A 20,326-nucleotide genomic window follows, 5' to 3' on the forward strand; every position below is an offset into this window, starting at 1 on the left:
CAAAATAAAGATATAGCCTATTTTCAGTTGTGGTGGCTGAGTGGTTAAGTGCTTGGCTTCCGAACCGATGAGTCTTGGGTTCGAATCTCGATGACAGGGATGTTCATTTCCGGAATTTTAGGACGTCCGATAATGGGTACTTGACACTAGTTGGGTAAAGTACAAATGCGTGGTCGTTGTGCTGGCCACAGGAAACCCTTGATAACTTCACGTCCTCCGCTCTATAGATCGCAAGTTCTGAAAGGGAAACTCTCGTTGTATTTTCCATTACCACTTGTATAAGTAAGAGAAAGAAGATCATCATGAGTTTCATGTGGAGTGTCCCTAGAGAATCCTGACCATGTCCTTCAAAACAGCACTCTTTATCAAGAGACCCGAACAAGACACTGGCCCCAAAGCAACCATAGAAAGAAAACTACGTGGAGAGCTCCCTGATTTGGAAACAACTGCGCAGTTCATATCATGTATTGGTCTAGTCATCTGAACACCCCAACAGTTCATCTCATGTACTGGTCTAGTCATCTGAACACCCCAACAGTTCATCTCATGTACTGGTCTAGTCATCTGAACACCCCAACAGTTCATCTCATGTACTGGTCTAGTCATCTGAACACCCCAACAGTTCATATCATGTATTGGTCTAGTCATCTGAACACCCCAACAGTCCATCTCATGTACTGGTCTAGTCATCTGAACACCCCAACAGTTCATATCATGTATTGGTCTAGTCATCTGAACACCCCAACAGTCCATCTCATGTACTGGTCTAGTCATCTGAACACCCCAACAGTTCATCTCATGTACTGGTCTAGTCATCTGAACACCCCAACAGTTCATCTCATGTACTGGTCTAGTCATCTGAACACCCCAACAGTTCATCTCATATATTGGTCTAGTCATCTGAACGTCCCAACTGTCCATCTCATATATTGGTCTAGTCATCTGAACGCCCCAACAGTTTATCTCATATATTGGTCTAGTCATCTGAACGTCCCAACTGTCCATCTCATATATTGGTCTAGTCATCTGAACACCCCAACAGTTCATCTCATATATTGGTCTAGTCATCTGAACGTCCCAACTGTCCATCTCATATATTGGTCTAGTCATCTGAACGTCCCAACTGTCCATCTCATATATTGGTCTAGTCATCTGAACGCCCCAACAGTTTATCTCATATATTGGTCTAGTCATCTGAACGTCCCAACTGTCCATCTCATATATTGGTCTAGTCATCTGAACGCCCCAACAGTTTATCTCATATATTGGTCTAGTCATCTGAACGTCCCAACTGTCCATCTCATATATTGGTCTAGTCATCTGAACGCCCCAACAGTCCATCTCATATATTGGTCTAGTCATCTTAACGTCCCAACAGTCCATCTCATATACTGGTCTAGTCATCTTAACGTTCCAACAGTCCATCTCATGTACTGGTCTAGTCATCTTAACGTCCCAACAGTCCATCTCATGTACTGGTCTAGTCATCTTAACGTCCCAACAGTCCATCTCATGTACTGGTCTAGTCATCTTAACGTCCCAACAGTCCATCTCATGTACTGGTCTAGTCATCTTAACGTCCCAACAGTCCATCTCATGTACTGGTCTAGTCATCTGAACCATCCAACATTATAATGAGAACAAGGAAGAAGAAGAAGAAGAAAAAAAAAGGATAAAAAAAAATTTATGCCTACAAATGTCACAATAGACTTTATCAATTTCCTCCTCGTAGGATGCCAAAAGGGGGGGGGGGCAGAGGGCAGGGATAGAACCCAAGACAATCGAAACGACAGTCCAAAGCGCTCACAACACGACCAGGCAGCCACCCATACATGCAGCTATTATTCGAGCGAGCAGTGGAGAAGTTTAAAACTATAGACGAGAATGACCCCCCCCCCCCTTTTGCTATGTTTTAGACAGGCACGGCATCGGTGACATTGTTTGGGCGAGAAGAAAGATGAGCAAATATTTGGTCAAGGCTGTGAACAGTCACCGAAACAACATCAGCGTGAGTGCTACCAGCTTTGGCGGAGAGGGTTAATAGATCTAAGTCTAATGGCGCAATACCAAGGCATTCCATGATCTTGTGACTGTTCGAAGCAGGACGTTTTGGCGACGCCGTTTTGGCCCCGCCGTTTTTAGCGCGAAGGTCGTTTTGGCGCGAGTCGTTTTGGCGCGAAATACATTATGTACGTTTATTGTATTATTTCTTTTAAAAGAATTATTCATATCTAAGTTTTGCATGAGTGTTTGTGTTGACTGTTTGTATGGAAGTAGGGCACTTCGGTTCTGCGCCCTTCAATGGAATTCTTACAAACTTTGGCGCAAATGCATAGAATGAAGATGTTTCAACCTACTTTGTAATGTTAGATAAAGATACTGTCGGTCTTATAGTGTTGTTTAGTTCTTTTTTACATTATACAATGTGCACACTATCCTGTACTCAACTCATGATACGTGCTGTGTAAAAACTACTCCACGCATGCAATGTGCACACTATTCCACACATGCTGTGTTTACACAACTCTAGTCATGTGCACACTACTTCATATTTATTATGTGTACACTACTTTCTAAATGTTATATGTGTACACTACTTCACAAATGTTATGTGCACACTACTTCACAAATGTTATGTGCACACTACTTCACAAATGTTATGTGCACACTATTCCACACAGTTTATGTGCACACTACTTCACAAGTGTTATGTGCACACTACTTCACACATCTTATGTGCACACTATTCAAAACAAAAAGTCTATATAATGGGGAAAACCTCCATATTTACAGCCATATATATCAATACTGTAAGATTTATTACCCCCCTTTTTCTATATTTAACAAAATTTATTAATTACCACTATTTAATTAATCAAATGGTTAATTTTTAGTGTTGATTCGTATTTAGCTAAGGTCAATGAATAATTGTGTACAACTTTCACCTTGATCCGAGAATGGGAAGTGGGAGAAATCACGTGATCCCACCTTGAACCAGACAGTTGATAGATAAGCTTTGTGAAATAAATAGAAAATGTGCTAGCTCATACGATCACTAGGTCAGATAATAAAAAGTTGTTCGGAAATAGTTCGGAAACAATCATGAATTTGTATGTTTCAATGTAAGCGTAGAATCGCATTTTAATTATTACCGATGTCGCCTTGATCTAGTCCCATCTAAAACGAATGCAGAATGAACGCAGAAATTCCAAGTCTTAAATTGCTTTGCATCGGCTACAATCTGATTGCAAATGTTGAGCCCTCTTAAGACCGTTCAAACTAACGGTCCGATAAATCAGTGTGTGGGTTGTTTTAAGACAGCTGTGTCTATACAGGCCGGCAGGAGGCCTGCTCCAGAGGAACACAATCGACATGCCACGTCTGCTGATGACAAGATACACGCCAGGATTAGGTCATTACTTTAGCCAACTGGTAGCCCCTAAGTTTACAAAACATCGACATCTCTAATTGATAGAAGGTAATCTCTCGATCTGGGTTTTTTTTAAATCTTCATCTCTCTCTCTCTCTCTCTCTCTCTATCGTGCGTGTGTGTGTTTGTGTGAGAGATAAAGTGAGTGCTTACGCCCTGCTCATCGCTTGATACGTCATTACTTCAAAAGATCATCAAAAACTATTCATAAAAATTGATACCACATTTAATATCTAATTATCTAATATATAAATGTGAAAAAATTATAAGCATTGCGTATATATGTTAAATAATTTTCTTCCAGTCAGCAAGTCATTTGTAAAATCTGCCAAAAAAAGATCATTTGTTTGTATTACAAAAATCACTAAATTGCAAGCCAGCAATATGAACTATCTTTATAAATAAAATACCTAAAGCTAAAAATAGAAAGTTAAAAGGCATGAATGTGTATATATTATCTGAATAGAGGCTCATAATTTGGCATATATAGGGGAAAGGAGGGGGGGGGGTAATATGAGAGTTATAGAAGAGTTAATAAAACCCATAATTGATACATTTTTACCAAATGCTATTATCAAATGGGCTTAGTATATACGAAATAAACTTTCTACTAACGAACAGATGGATTGAAGCATTACTTTTTCAGTTATAAAATTAAAATACCGGGTAAGTATTCCGTATGACCCTATGTGAATGGGTAATATGGGATACCCAACCAATGTCAGAAAACTATAAAAATACAAACAAAATATAATTCTGCATATCAAGGAAACAAAACCACAAACATTTTAAAACATCACAAAAAATGTGTACTATTTTAAAAATGGAAGTATGCTATATTGACACGACTCTACAAGACCCCTGTCATTAAAAAAAAAAAGTATAGTCGCAGAGAAATCGTAACAATGACGTCTCAAAAAATTCTCCTTGAAAAAGAACAAGACTCCAATAGTCATCTTGGTATCAGTGCAGTAATATCCTTTGAATCAAGGGAGATAACGATATAAAAATTGTCATTAAGAAAGAAGTCTGCACGTAAGAAAAGAAAAAGCTATGTTGGTATAAATAGTAAATATTTTTTAAAAAGCATCGTACAAAATAAGATCAAAGGTCATAAGGAAAGAAAGAAAGAGAAAGAAAATATTTGCCTAATGAGAGAAAGATGACTGCAAAGACCAAGGGTGACAAAGAGTCAAAAGACAGAATTACCATTTTCGTTAATAATGTTAATATTACTAGAACACAGTTCATTTAATTAATGATATGCATAGATATTCAATTAATGATACGCATGTTTCATTTTGATTTTTGGCATGTTATAACGGTCTAGTTTAATAAGCTTCATGTTCTAAAATTGATTATGTAAATGTATTTTTTAAAAATAAAAAAAAAACAGCAAGCCCAAAAGAAGGTAAGAAAGCCCATAAAAGAGACAAAAAATAGAGGCAAAAGCCCCAAGGATTCCAAAGATGTAACAACTCGATAACTGATGTCGCAAGCAAAACTGAGGTATCCTCAAAGCAAGGTGACCAGGTTCAGGAATACGACGCTAGGCCCCTTCCAGTGAGTTTAATATGACCGAACCCAAAAACAACACATACGGCAGACGACACACCAAGTGCGCATGTTCCTCATGGGGGTCAACGAGAACGAGGCCTCGAAATTCGGGTCATGTGAAAAGTCAATGTCATTGGCCAAGCATGTAACTTGCAAGGATTCCGAGCCACACGCTGACCTCGGATAGTCTGTATGCGCATTGTTTTATCTCAGGTATAAGAACCTCACTAGAAAGTCGATAGTGATCTGGAGATCAGTTTTCACTGACATTGTTAAATTACTTTGAATAGTTAGCCATTGCCTAATTACCAATGAGGTGTGTGTAATATAACGCTTATGGATCGCTAATTCGTAGAATGAAGTGACATCCGCTCTGTTATCAACAGCAGACGCCTTGGCTGGCTTGGCCACGTTCGTAGAATGCCAGTAGGTCGACTTCCACAGGACATCCTGTATGGCAATCTAATAGAAGGCAGGAGAGCCGCTGGTCGCCCACTTATACGTTATACGGATGTATGCAAATGCGACATGAAGCTCTTCAAAATCGACACTAGCAGCTGGGGAAAAGTGGCACTGGATAGATCCACATGGAGAGAGAGCACAAAGGAAGGGTCACAGATTGCAGATGTCATACACAACAGAAGCAGAAAGAAGGGTGAAAATGCAAAGGCGCCTGGTGATTACAGATGCCCAACCTGCGATCGAAACTGTGTATCAAGGATTGTTGCAAAGGGAAAAGATCGTCTCTCGAGACGTAAAATGCCACAGAGAGAATGAAGTGCAATTACACCAATCATCCAATGGTATTTAAATGGTATACATCAGGGGTAGGGGTGTCAGGTTTTCTCTTCCCTTCATTACGAAAGGTTTTGATTCTGTCCATAATCCTATCGCCAGTAGACTTTAAGTTCAACCCCCCCCCCTTTTTGAATCAGTGGCGTAGCTAAGGAATTTTGGGGCTCAGTGAGAAGGCTTGACTTTTTTAGGGGTCTCTGCATTTTGACATTCGACATCATGACTAGAGATAATGTACTCCATAAATATGTCTAAATTTCAATTGGTACAGTATATAAGTGATTGTAACAACAACATGCAGATGGTATGACGTGTTGTTATGCCGGGGATTTTACTTGAATTCAATAATTAACAAAAATGACGATCTAGAATCACAATTGACGATTCTTTGATAAGACAAAACTCTGGAACTTTATTTAAACACAACGTAAGTACAGTTTATGTACAAATTACAAATCAATGAGCATGAAACATATTACAAAGGCTTTTCAAACAGAGCTCTTAGAAACGTGACTGTCTACAAGGACATTATTTTATCGACCGGCGTTACTTTCTTACTCCCCGCCAATTCTCTGGCGCTAACTCTTTTAAAAAATGTCTTTGTTTAATTTCAAATCAACCAATAGAATTCAAACATACTAATCACGTCCCTTGGGTAAATCCTGACGTGTTGTCAAGTGTCTAAATTTGAGGGGTAAATCCCGAGGCTCATGTCGAGGGCTTATATTTTCTTTTAAAAGTGAAATGTACAAACAATTCTATAATGTAATCTGTGACAGTGATTAACAAAAAATAATCATTAAGACTCTTTTAATGATAAATACCGTTGTTTATTGGCGAGATAATGCACAAGTGACAAATTTCAATTCATATCGCCCCATGTTGTGCTTTCTGTAGAGCAAAGGCATCTATAGCAGCGGTTCTCAACCTTTTCAGCTCGGCGACCCCTTTTTACAATTCCTCACTTTGCCGCGACCCCTCCCCCTTACACACACACAGCAATAGAAGAGTATACAAGAGTATACAATCCATATTTTCGATGGTCTTAGGCGACCCCTGGCAAATCGTCAATCGACCCCCAAAGGGATCGCGACCCACAGGTTGAGAACCCCTGATCTATAGCATCATCTAGATCAGTGTTTCCCAAACTGTGTTCCGCGGAACCCTAATGAATAGGTGTTCCACGAACTACTGGAATAATGAACTAGTAGGCCACCACCTGAAGTAATCTCTCTAAAAAAAAAAAAGCAAAATTGTTCCGAAGTGTTCCGTTAAGGAAAAAGTTTGGGAACCACTGATCTAGATCAATGCTGTCTAGTGTTTTTGACTTACGCGAATAGCAGGGCAACAAGGCAGTGGCGTACTATTTAATAAATAAAAATATTATGACATTCATTTGCCCCCCCCCCTCCCTTTAAGAGGGGACCCCGGGAAAACTTTCGAATTTGGACGCCACCACAATCTAGCCACGCCACTGCCTCGCTTACTTGTGTAATTATATCTTACATAGCAGATATTTATTTTAATTTGGAATACGTCTTCCATTAATGTCAGATTCATTGCACTGTTTAATCATACTAATAATTCATGTAATTCAACTGGTGACAATATTCCGTAATATTAAGGGAAGAAATAAGAATGAAACAAAAGCAAACATAATTTTATCTTTTAGAGTACTTACACATTGTTTACAAATTATTATGATTAATATAAATATTACTATTGTTAAAAATCTCAACACTTTCGAATTAAATGAAACGATGTACTGACAATTTAGGAGTTACCTTCCTTTAATAGATTAAATTTTTATTTTGCTCGGACACCAGAAATGGAATTTTAGAAAAACAAACATGTCATTTATGATTTTAAGCAAAATATTGTTATACTTTGAAACTTCTTATAGTCAACACATTTTCCCCTTACATGAGCCAGTCTGGGGCCCCCTAGCGGACGTGGGGCGTACTACAATTTGAAACAAAATGACACACACACACAATAAAGAACGACATATATGGGTAAGAGAGCTAGAATGGCGGCAGGTCTCTTAAGACCCCGGGTACGCTATTCTGCCTCAACGTGGCACTCGGGTGGAAACGATCATTTAAGGAAGTGATTAGGCTAAATGAATAGCAAAAAACAAAACTCCCGTGGGGGGGGGGTGTCCACGGGTTGGCGAGAGCTTACCCATTGCACGGAGCGAAGTTGAAATAGAGCCCTCACGATCCTGTCGAGAATCCATGCACCGTTCTTCAAGGGACCGTTACACTAAATCCTCCGCGGTTAGCTTGGTACAGCATAGGAAAACGGCGGAGCTCCCCGGTGCACTCGGTCTTCGGCCATGTATTCTAGTCCATGCGCCCGGGGACCAGATGCATCGGAAATAGCAATGCTTTACATAGGCATTGACTTGGACCTCTTCCAGACAGAACGGTTGTTCAATCAGGCTTACACGCCTTAAGCTCGAAGAGCCTCGGCTCAGCTCTTTTGACAATCAAACGGTCTCTTAAGACCTGTAAAGGTAATGTCAACACTGCCAAGCGGACGCGGTGGCTGAGCGGCAAAGTGCTTTGGCTTCTGAACCAAGTGGTCTTGGGTTAAAATCCTGGTGAAAACTAGGAATTTGAATTTCCGAATTTTTTAGGGCGCCTCTGACTCCATCTGACATTAGTTGGGGGGAAAAGGTAAAGGCAGTTGGTCGTTGTGCTGGCCACATGGCATACTTAGTTAACCGTGGGTCAGAGAAACAGATGACCTTTACATTATCTGCCTCAGAGATCGGAAGGACCGAAAGAAGAACTTTACTTTCACAACCCTACCAAAAGTTCACGAAAAAAGTTTTTTTCCCAAATTTCAAACAAAATTCACACAGAAACATTCTTTTTTTTTTAAACAGTTTCATGTCTCTGTTTTATCGGGACAGTATATTCAAATGTTACGTCAAGTTTCGGCGTTTTTCCAATTAAGAAGAACAACTTTTCCATATCTTTCCAGATGTGCTTATTAAATTTGAATGTACCTGAAGTATTCTGAAATTAAAGGCTTGTATTTTCCACGTTAGTTTACATAATAAAAAACAAACACAACTGTGTATGCTTCAGTTTTAAAATCATACAAATTTGATCATTTGCGACAACCAGTCGCGTTTTTTATTTTTTTAAATTGGTTTTACATAGAATCTAGCGGATTTTTCATGCTTATAGATGCTCAGTGCGCGATGTGGTCCGATCTCTTTTGTGGACCTGTGGGTGGGGAGAGGGTTTCAATGCTGCAGTTAGGCGCTCAGCAAACACAACTCTACTCGAGTAGGGATTCGAGCTCGATTCCCCTTGTTAGGTGGCCAAGCCGTAGCTAAGCGGTTTGGGCCTCTGCCACATGTCCCGCATTAACATTTCGTTGTCTAAGACTTTGGCTTTGTTTACATGATTATAATGCACGTCAATTCAACGTATTCTGATTACATATTAAAATAATAATAATAATAATTATATCTTTATTGTCCGTATGGAAAATATAATAACATATCACTATATATCCTAGATCTTAGATTAGCTCGATCAGAGATTAACTCGATCATACATTACCTAGATTATATATTATTACTTAGGTCATAGATTACCTAGATCATAGATTGCCTCGATCATAGATTACCTCGATCATAGAGTGACTAGATCATAGAGTGACTAGATCATAGATTACCTAGATCATAGATTGCCTAGATCATAGATTGCCTAGATCATAGATTACCTAGATCATAGATTGCCTAGATCATAGATTACCTAGATCATAGATTACCTAGATCATAGATTACCTCGATCATAGATTACCTAGATCATAGATTACCTCGATCATAGATTGCCTAGATCATAGATTACCTCGATCATAGATTGCCTAGATCATATATTACCTAGATCATAGATTACCTCGATCATAGATTGCCTAGATCATATATTACCTAGATCATAGATTACCTCGATCATAGATTGCCTATATCATAGATTGCCGAGATCATAGATTACCTCGATCATAGATTGCCTAGATCATAGATTGCCGAGATCATAGATTGCCGAAATCATAGATTACCTCGATCATAGATTGCCTTGATCATAGATTGCCTTGATCATAGATTACCTCGATCATAGATTGCCTAGATCATAGATTGCCTTGATCATAGATTGCCTAGATCATAGATTACCTAGATCATAGATTGCCTTGATCATAGATTACCTCGATCATAGATTGCCTAGGTCATAGATTAACTCGATCATAGATTGCCTAGATCATAGATTACCTCGATCATAGATTACCTAGATCAAGATTACCTAGATCATAGATTACCTAGATCATAGATTACCTAGATCATAGATTACCTAGATCATAGATTACCTAGATCATAGATTGCCTATATCATAGATTACCTCGATCATAGATTACCTCGATCACAGATTACCTAGATCATAGATTACCTAGATCACAGATTACCTAGATCACAGATTACCTCGATCATAGATTACCTAGATCATAGATTACCTAGATCATAGATTGCCTATATCATAGATTACCTAGATCATAGATTACCTCGATCACAGATTACCTAGATCATAGATTACCTAGATCATAGATTACCACAGTATGTCTCAAGTCGTATTGGCTGGAATCAGATCTAGATCTAGCTATTTCGCAACACTACTAAAACACATGTGAATAACTAAAAACCATGAAACCCTTATAAATCTGCACCGGTAGTAACTACAGACTTAAGATTATATTTTAAGATTTGAAGCGTGTGCACGCGTTTTATTTACCAGTCGTAAGGGCCTGGGAGGAGTGACTAAATAGTTTAAGACACCTCGGGGCAATGCAGTCGTCAACTATTTCCTGAGTCACTGCGGCACTGACAACTACAAGGCACAACAAGGTGTCGGCAAACACGCTTCTGACTGACGGCAGAGACATTTAGCGCTTCGGCGGTCACGTGTCAAAAGTCTAGAGGTGGCGCTAAGGCGGTAGCGGCACTTTGACAACAAAAGTGAGATTATCAACGCTAATTCAAGCGCAGAGACTAAATGTCATCATTTCCGGGGACATAGTATCGAATGTAGCACAGTTGACAGTTGACTGCGTGTCTACATTGGACAAGTACCCTCCCAGACGTACACCTTTAGACGTTGTGTTCTCGCGTGCCATTACTGTGAAAGGTAACCAGGTGCAGTTCAAGGAAGACGCCATAATTTGTCTGTAACCAAAGACTTGACAAGAGACTACATCTCCACGTTCAATGTTTGTTACAAATAAGTAGAAACAAGATCCTATTTAGTAACACATTGAATTTTTGTTGTTGTTGTTTTGTTGTTGTTGTTGTTTTGTTGTTGTTTTGTTGTTGTTGTTTTGTTGTTGTTGTTGTTTTGTTGTTGTTTTGTTGTTGTTGTTTTGTTGTTGTTGTTGTTTTGTTGTTGTTGTTTTGTTGTTGTTGTTGTTTTGTTGTTGTTGTTTTGTTGTTGTTTTGTTGTTGTTTTGTTGTTGTTTTGTTGTTGTTGTTTTGTTGTTGTTGTTTTGTTGTTGTTGTTTTGTTGTTGTTGTTGTTTTGTTGTTGTTGTTTTGTTGTTGTTGTTTTGTTGTTGTTGTTTTGTTGTTGTTGTTTTGTTGTTGTTGTTTTGTTGCTGTTGTTGTTTTGTTGTTGTTGTTTTGTTGTTGTTGTTTTGTTGTTGTTGTTTTGTTGCTGTTGTTGTTTTGTTGTTGTTGTTTTGTTGTTATTTTGTTGTTGTTTTGTTGCTGTTGTTTTGTTGTTGTTGTTTTGTTGTTGTTGTTTTGTTGCTGTTTTGTTGTTGTTGTTGTTTTTTACTACTCTTCGTGGAAACTTCGAAAACCTAAAACCTAAATCGTGGGTAGGTGGACACTGATCTCAAAAACGGCTCTAGCGATTTTGCTACAAATTTGACATTTGATGTATATCTTTAAGAAAAGAATTACTACCTCGTTGGCCACTTTGGGGACACTCTAGTTTGACCATTATAATTTTTCAAAGTACAAGAAAAAGAAAGAAATTTTACTTTGGCTAGAGAATGAGAAAATATTTAAATCTGAACGGACTATACGGCTTCGGGTATTTCCGTAATCCTTCAAGAGTTGACTAAATTAATGTTCAGGAAATGTTTGCGCATCGTCATCTGAGTATAGGTCTAAAGGTCTTACATTGGAATAGTATAAAGTGTACTAGATCTATACATTCGCTATACCAGGATTCTCTCCCTCGGAGGAAGGGATCTCTCTCGGGGGAAGGGATCTCTTTCGGGGGAAGGGATCTCTCTCGGGGGAAGGGAAGAGGGTTGGGGTAAAAATGTTCTATTTTTTTTAAGCAACCTACATTTTTTAAAGAGAAAATCAATCGTTCTATGAGTTTTGTAAAAGAGGTATTTTCTTTTTTAAAAAAGTATTTTTAATGTTTTTCTAGTTCTGTATATGTAGTACTTTTTAATACGTGTTCTACGATTCTACAAGTTCTACACTTTGATAATCTCAGGTAAGAATTAATTTTGAAGTAGCATATATCAAGCAGCGGTTGTTAAGTGGTAAAGCTCTCGGCTTCCGAACCGAGGGTTCCGGATTCGAATCGAATTCGAATTTGGACGCCACCACAATCTAGCCACGCCACTGCCTCGCTTACATATAGGCATATATATATATACATATAGAATGAACGTTGGTATCGTCAGTTAGGAGAGAAAGAGTTAAGACAGAAAAATGATACAAGGATTAACAACCAGGATATCAACAACCAAAGGATAACTAAACAAAATTAAAAGCAAATACACACAATCACTAACACATTCATGACCACCTCCACCTTAATTAATACACGCATAACCATACATATACACACTTCATACATATATCATTATATCTTATGTAAGAGACATTTATTCTAATGCGGTGAGTTCGCTGTATTAATAACAGATTTCATTGCACTGTTTAATCATACTATTAATTCATGTAATTCAACTGGTGACAACATTCCGTAATATTAAGGGAAGAAATAAGAATAAAACAAAAGCAAACATAATTTTATCTTTTAGTGCATTTACACATTGTTTACAAATTATTATAATTAATATAATATATTGAAGTAGCATATATCAAGCAGCGGTTGTTACGTGGTAAAGCGCTCGGCTTCCCGAGGGTTCCGGATTCGAATCCTGGGAATGTCGGAATTGTAGTGTGCCTCTGAGTCTATACAACTCCAATGAGTACCTGACTTTATTTTGGAAAAAGTACTGTATTGTGCTGGCCACATGACCACCCTCGTTAACCGTGGGCCACAGAAACAGACGACCTTTACATCATCTGGCCCATAGGTTGCAAGTCTCCCCCGTAGATCGCAAAGTCTGAAAGGGAGAACCTTTTTTTTTTTTTTTTTTTACTATAAAATGAATTTTAATGAATTATAAGTGTAGCATTAAGGTGTTCATTAAATAAGACACTTTCGTGGTCCCAAGTAAACAGTTCGTTGTAGTATTTGTGTTTTACACTGGCAAGGATAAAAGTAAAACGATTGGACTACCACTGCAAACAGTTGTTTAGACAGTTTAGTTTAGAGACGCACTGCAGTCAAGACGTTGAACGCGAAATTTTTGGTGACGAGATAGATTTTTGAAACAGTTACCGCTAGGCCTCTAGAAGGGACAACATCATATTAAGTGACTCAACTGTGACCCATTCTGTATTAAAGTTGGTTTATCTATTTAATCCTTTTTGTGAAGGTGTATGTTTCTTGGTCGTACTCGCATATATCGGATGTTATAAACCATACAGTATACCCAAGCATCTAGGATTATTATCAAGTGTTAGATAGCTAGTTTAGTTAGTTGGGTGGCGCACTTTAATGTACTGACAGAGGAACTGTTAGTTAGCTAGTTTAGTTAGTTGGGTGGCGCACTTTAATGTACTGACAGAGGAACTGTTAGATAGCTAGTTTAGTTAGTTGGGTGGCGCACTTTAATGTACTGACAGAGGAACTGTTAGATAGATAGTTTAGTTAGTTGGGTGACGCACTTTAATGTACTGACAGAGGAACTGTTAGATAGCTAGTTTAGTTAGTTGGGTGGCGCACTTTAATGTACTGACAGAGGAACTGTTAGATAGCTAGTTTAGTTAGTTGGGTGGCGCACTTTAATGTACTGACAGAGGAACTGTTAGATAACTAGTTTAGTTAGTTGGGTTACGCACTTTAATGTACTGACAGAGGAACTATTAGATAGCTAGTTTAGTTAGTTGGGTGGCGCACTTTAATGTACTGACAGAGGAACTATTAGATAGCTAGTTTAGTTAGTTGGGTTGCGCACTTTAATGTACTGACAGAGGAACTGTTAGATAGCTAGTTTAGTTAGTTGGGTGGCGCACTTTAATGTACTGACAGAGGAACTGTTAGATAGCTAGTTTAGTTAGTTGGGTTACGCACTTTAATGTACTGACAGAGGAACTGTTAGATAGCTAGTTTAGTTAGTTGGGTGGCGCACTTTAATGTACTGACAGAGGAACTGTTAGATAGCTAGTTTAGTTAGTTGGGTTGCGCACTTTAATGTACTGACAGAGGAACTGTTAGATAGCTAGTTTAGTTAGTTGGGTTGCGCACTTTAATGTACTGACAGAGGAACTGTTAGATAGCTAGTTTAGTTAGTTGGGTGGCGCACTTTAATGTACTGACAGAGGAACTGTTAGATAGCTAGTTTAGTTAGTTGGGTGGCGCACTTTAATGTACTGACAGAGGAACTGTTAGATAGCTAGTTTAGTTAGTTGGGTGGCGCACTTTAATGTACTGACAGAGGAACTGTTAGATAGCTAGTTAAGTTAGTTGGGTTGCGCACTTTAATGTACTGACAGAGGAACTGTTAGATAGCTAGTTTAGTTAGTTGGGTTGCGCACTTTAATGTACTGACAGAGGAACTGTTAGATAGCTAGTTTAGTTAGTTGGGTGGCGCACTTTAATGTACTGACAGAGGAACTGTTAGATAGCTAGTTTAGTTAGTTGGGTGGCGCACTTTAATGTACTGACAGAGGAACTGTTAGATAGCTAGTTTAGTTAGTTGGGTGGCGCACTTTAATGTACTGACAGAGGAACTGTTAGATAGCTAGTTTAGTTAGTTGGGTGGCGCACTTTAATGTACTGACAGAGGAACTGTTAGATAACTAGTTTAGTTAGTTGGGTGGCGCACTTTAATGTACTGACAGAGGAACTGTTAGGTAGCTAGTTTAGATAGTTGGGTGGCGCACTTTAATGTACTAACAGAGGAACTGTTAGATAGCTAGTTTAGTTAGTTGGGTGGCGCACTTTAATGTACTGACAGAGGAACTGTTAGATAGCTAGTTTAGTTCGTTGGGTTACGCACTTTAATGTACTGACAGTGAACGGATATTTTAGAATGGCGACATAGACTTTGGGGTTAGAGATTAAGTTTGACTTGTAGAAAATCAGTTACCGCTAGACTCTTGAGGGGATAACATCGTTCTACAGTGACAGACTAGACTGTGGCCCATTCTGTAATAAACGTTTGTTTGAAGTTCACCTTGAGTCAACTTGGTCATTGAGTCTGTGTTCCTGTTAGTACTTTTCTATATTTGCGACGTGTGCATGTTTTCCAAGAACTCGCGATTGAAATACATCAAACAAGGTACGCACGCACTTAGTCTAAATAATCATCTTTAGAAATACTTCAGCTACATCTGACTTACACATGCATCCGTTACACAAGGAACTCTAGAAATACATTTACCACAACTCGCACATACATCCCGGTACACTGTACAACGCATGATCCCCTAGTCAGGAGATGAACTCCTTCCTCTGTTACTTGGGGATTACATCTTCACAAAGACCGCAATGTTCTCAAATTTTTTTTCCACCCCGCTATTAAGTCTCGAGAATTCTTTGATGTCAAAATTGTATAGAATCCGGCATCTCTACTAACAGTCCAAACTGTCAAGTCTTGACAGCTACCTAGCCAGATTTTCGACAAAATGCAATCACGCTGTGAAATTAAGTCTCATGTAACGATTATTAATATTTAAATTAGCTTGTACCTATCGTTGGGCTCTGTCACGGGTGACGGCATATGGTCGGAGCGGAAGGAATTCAGAGCCACAGTTCACACATGTTAATGTTTACAGTGATATGCTTCTAATAACGATTGGTTTTATAATATATAAAAAAAAATATATGGGCATGGTGGCCGAGTGAAAAAAAAAATGTTTGGCGTAAGAAACGATGGATCTCGAGATCAAATCAGCGTGGGATTTTCAATGACCTCAATTGACATGACATTAGCGGTTGGTCGTTGTGATGCCGACATAACACACTCCCCCCCTCCCCCCCCCCCCGCTCTCCTTAAAGAGGACCGGACATACACTTAGTAAAGCCATATCTCTTTTGAGCTATAGAGCCCCTCATAAAGCCAACTCCCCCACTGACTATACACCCCTTCTGTTTACATGTATTTTTCATGTATTATTTCTTCAAAATTATTGAAAATATCCCCTGAACCTTCTTGAGGCCCCCCCCCCCCTTTTTAACCTTAAGCTTGTGTTGCCTATAGGGGGCGCGGTGGCTGAGTGGATAAGCACTTGGCTTCCGAACCTGGGGTCCTGGGTTCGAATCTCGGTGAAGACTGGGATTTCGAATCTCGGGATTTTTAGGGCGCCCCTGAGTCAACCCAATTCTAATGGGTACCTGACTAAGTTGGGGGAAAGTAAAGGCGGTTGGTCGTTATGCTTGCCACGTGACACCCTGCTAGTGAACCTTAGGCCAAAGAAACAGATGATCTTAACATCATCTGCCCTATAGATCGCAAGGTCTGAAAGGGGGACTTTACTTTTTTTTTGTGCTGCCTATAGGTATATCCAGCATTGTCATAGAAACAGTAAAGCTTTACATTGTGGACTGCAAGTGGAACTTGATGCTATTAGTTTAACTCTTTCTCTCCGTAATGATTTACCACATTCTAGTGGAACCAACGTTGGTATCGTCAGCTAGGAGAGAAAGAGTTAATAGTATTGTAAAAAGTATGTTTGAGAGAGTTAAACTGTGTAATTATTGTAAATGTAAAATGATGTGCGATGTTTCATCAATGTCAAACTCATCTCCTTTAAGCTCAGTTTTACGCAGTGTAAAAACGCACTTCCGGTGTAACTATCAGAAAAACTGATTCCCGTGTTGTCTTTGACTATGAATAATTGTGCGAAATTTCAACTTGTTCCGGGAACGGGAAGTGGGAGCAAAAAAAAACGTGTATAAGAATCCACAAAGACAGACAGACAGACAGAGTTGACACAAGCTTGATAAAAAGTGAAACGCAAGTATACGTCACACATTTGCACTGAATTCTGCTCACGTGATACTATTACAAGAGTCCACAAAGACAGACAGACAGACAGACAGAGTTGATACAAGCTTGATAAAAAGTGAAACGCAAGTATACGTCACACATATGCACTGAATTCTGCTCACGTGATACTATTACAAGAGTCCGGGAATCTCCAGCGAATGATATTAATTAATTTTTCTTTTCTTTAACTACAAATAAATATCTGTTTAAAAAAAAAAAAAGGAAGACCAATTAGCTGCAATCTCTATATAGCTTACCGGGTAGGATATTAATCTCGAGAGAGAGACCGGAAGTAACCTCTTTCCCACACCCCAAAAACAATTTTAAAATGTATTTTTTTTTTAGCAATTTAGTAATAAGTTGTAACTTTTCATGAAATCGAGACACGCTGTAGATGTAATATATATATATTATTTCATGCTTTTAGCTTTCTCAATGCGCTATGACCCTATCACTTATCTGGACCTGTTGGGAAAATGGGGGGGGGGGGGGGGAGAGGGAGAAAGAAATGAATATCTGGGTGGATTATACCGTAATTGGTTTTTAAAAGCCTTAAAAAAAAAGAGAACGACCTGAATTTGAACTCGTGGCTCACGCCGCCTCGGACACACATGCTAACCACTCAGCTAGCGAGGTACTTATGACTAGAGAAGATTGTATAGTTATATAACGTTTATTACAATTTAGAGCGACGACCTATAAAGGGGACTGACTCAGTTTATACCACCAGTTCAGTCAAGTAAAATTTCTTTCCCTTGTTCGAGATAACAAATAAAAAAAAAACAATTAGTCACCAAAATTTCATTAACTAATTGGTTATTTTTATTTATTTTTTTTTTTTTGTATTGATTCGTGTGTTGCCATTTAAAAGAAATAATTGTGCAGCAAAATTCCAACTAGGTCCGAGATTGCGTGTGGGAGAAATAACATGTACAAACTTTTTACCAAACAGACAGACAGACAGACAGACAGACAGAGTAAGTTGATATAAGAATTGCAAAAAAAAAAAACTCAATCTTCTTTTGCCTCCGCGGGTTGCAGAAACTTTGGAAGGGATTAGATAAGGAATTAAGAAATGCCGTGTTTCTAGGGGAAAAGGGAAACCGAGTTTTTTATTTCATTTTAATCGCTGTACGCGTTCTCTGTTACGCCGGAAAAAATTATATCTGCATAAACTTTTAGAGGAAAAAAAAATTATTTATGACTTTTTAATAAAATATATTTCTTTTTAATACATGACAGACTCAAAATTGATAAGTTTAAGTTTAATACATGGGCCAGGATAGAAGTTTCTATGCGCGCAACTTATCTAGGCAAAATGAAGAAATACAGGCGGACATGGAAGGCATTTTGTTTTTAATTATTGTTTTTGAAAGAGCTCTATGACCACGTCTTTTAAAGAGAGCCCACTAATTACTGAAAGCAAATATGTTTCAATTGAACAAGAAAACTTTGATAAGGTCACGTGGTAAGGTTTCCGAAAGCTTTACAAAACAAAGCCAGATATAAAGGCACAATACAATTTTAAAACAAGTAATAGAAAAAAGAATACTTTTTTAAAACAAAAGCTTATCTAAGGGGAAATAACCGCTAATTACTCCCATTCATCTGAAAATGACAGGTTTTAGCTCCCTTTCAGTGATATTAAAGAAAATTTATTAATTAATGCTAAATTATTAACTGGTTGGCTAAGTTTTGGATTGATTCGTATATTGTCATCGACTATGAATATTTATGCAAAATTTCAACATGATACAACATTGGGAAGTGGGAGAAAAAACGTGTCAAAACGTAATAAGAGGACTAAATTCATACATATATCCACATCTCTCATTAACTAGCATTTATTCCCCTTTTTTATTGATTCATATCTTGACAGGTTCAATTAATAATTGCGCAACGTTTTAACTTTATCCACGAATTGGAAATCGGAGAAAAATATGTTCCATTTTTTTTACCAGACAGACAGAGTTGATATAAGCTGTGTAAAAAACAATACAGAAATACATTAAAAACTTCATGGAACGTAAGTCTTATATTGAGTTCTCATGTTTTCTTATCTAATGAGCGACTAGTTAGGTCTGAGAGCCTGCTAGCTGGCTCATAAAGCGCTCGGCCTCCGGTCTCGATTTGAATCTCGCTGAACACTGGGATTTTAAGATTATTACTTTCAGGGCGCCCCCTGAGTCCACCCAACTCCAAAGGGTACCTAGAACCATACTTTATAATTATCTGTTATAGATGAAAATCTTTATACTCAACAATTTTACGTAAGATTTAAGACTAGCATTTTTCATCTAGATCTCTGGTCCTCTATTCGGACTAGATTTAGACTAGCATTTTTCATCTAGATTTCTGGTCCTCTATTCGGACTAGATTTTGACTACGTACATACCTAACATTTATTTCAGGAAATTACCAAAGGCGGTTATATGTAATGTAGCGACTAGTTCTATGGGTCTTATATGTTATTCCATTTTCCAAGAAATATTTTTACAAACTTCCCTAGTGTCATTGGGGCAAGGAATGGGTTGCCTCGGTCACGAGAATCTATGACTCTATTATACATGACTATATCTAGATCTATATCTAGACTGACACATGGATATGTCACTATGTGTAGGATTAGGAATACTCAGAATACAATACTCAGAAAAAAATACTCAGAATACAATACTCTGAAAGACACAAAGATAAAGGCACATTCCTCGTCCCATATGCTAGGACAAATTTGTACAAATACTCCTTCTTCCCTAGTGCTATTAGAGCATGGAATGGGTTGCCTGAGCTAGCCAGGAAAACCAGTGACCTGGCAGAATTTAAGTCATTGGTTATTTTTTAATATGCATGACTGAATGCATGACGCGTAGGACGTAATCATCTTCTTTTTTGAAGTAACGTCTGTATTATATAAGATAAGGAGGTAATTAGACCCACATCTAGACCCATCTAGCTTCTGTTAAGAAGCAACGTCTATAATTTATAAGCTAAGAGATCTATAAAAAAAATAATTGTAAACTAAACAGAGACTTACATCTAGACTTATATGTAGAGTCTAACTCGGGAATCTATAGATCTATATCAAATAATAATGCTCTAAATAGTAATACTCCATTCTCTATATTTAATACTAATAGACAATGGATCTAGAATATAGTAACATCTAGATTTT

General features: G+C 38.2%; 1 protein-coding gene across 6 annotated transcripts in view; it reads right to left on the reverse strand.

Moving 5' to 3' along the window:
• LOC106074422 (uncharacterized) overlaps positions 1-20,326 on the reverse strand; it is a 126,257-nt gene that overhangs the window by 60,763 nt on the left and 45,168 nt on the right. The window lies entirely within an intron of this gene.

Source organism: Biomphalaria glabrata, chromosome 4 (genome assembly GCF_947242115.1).
Source record: "Biomphalaria glabrata chromosome 4, xgBioGlab47.1, whole genome shotgun sequence".
NCBI classification, from domain to species: Eukaryota; Metazoa; Mollusca; class Gastropoda; family Planorbidae; genus Biomphalaria; species Biomphalaria glabrata.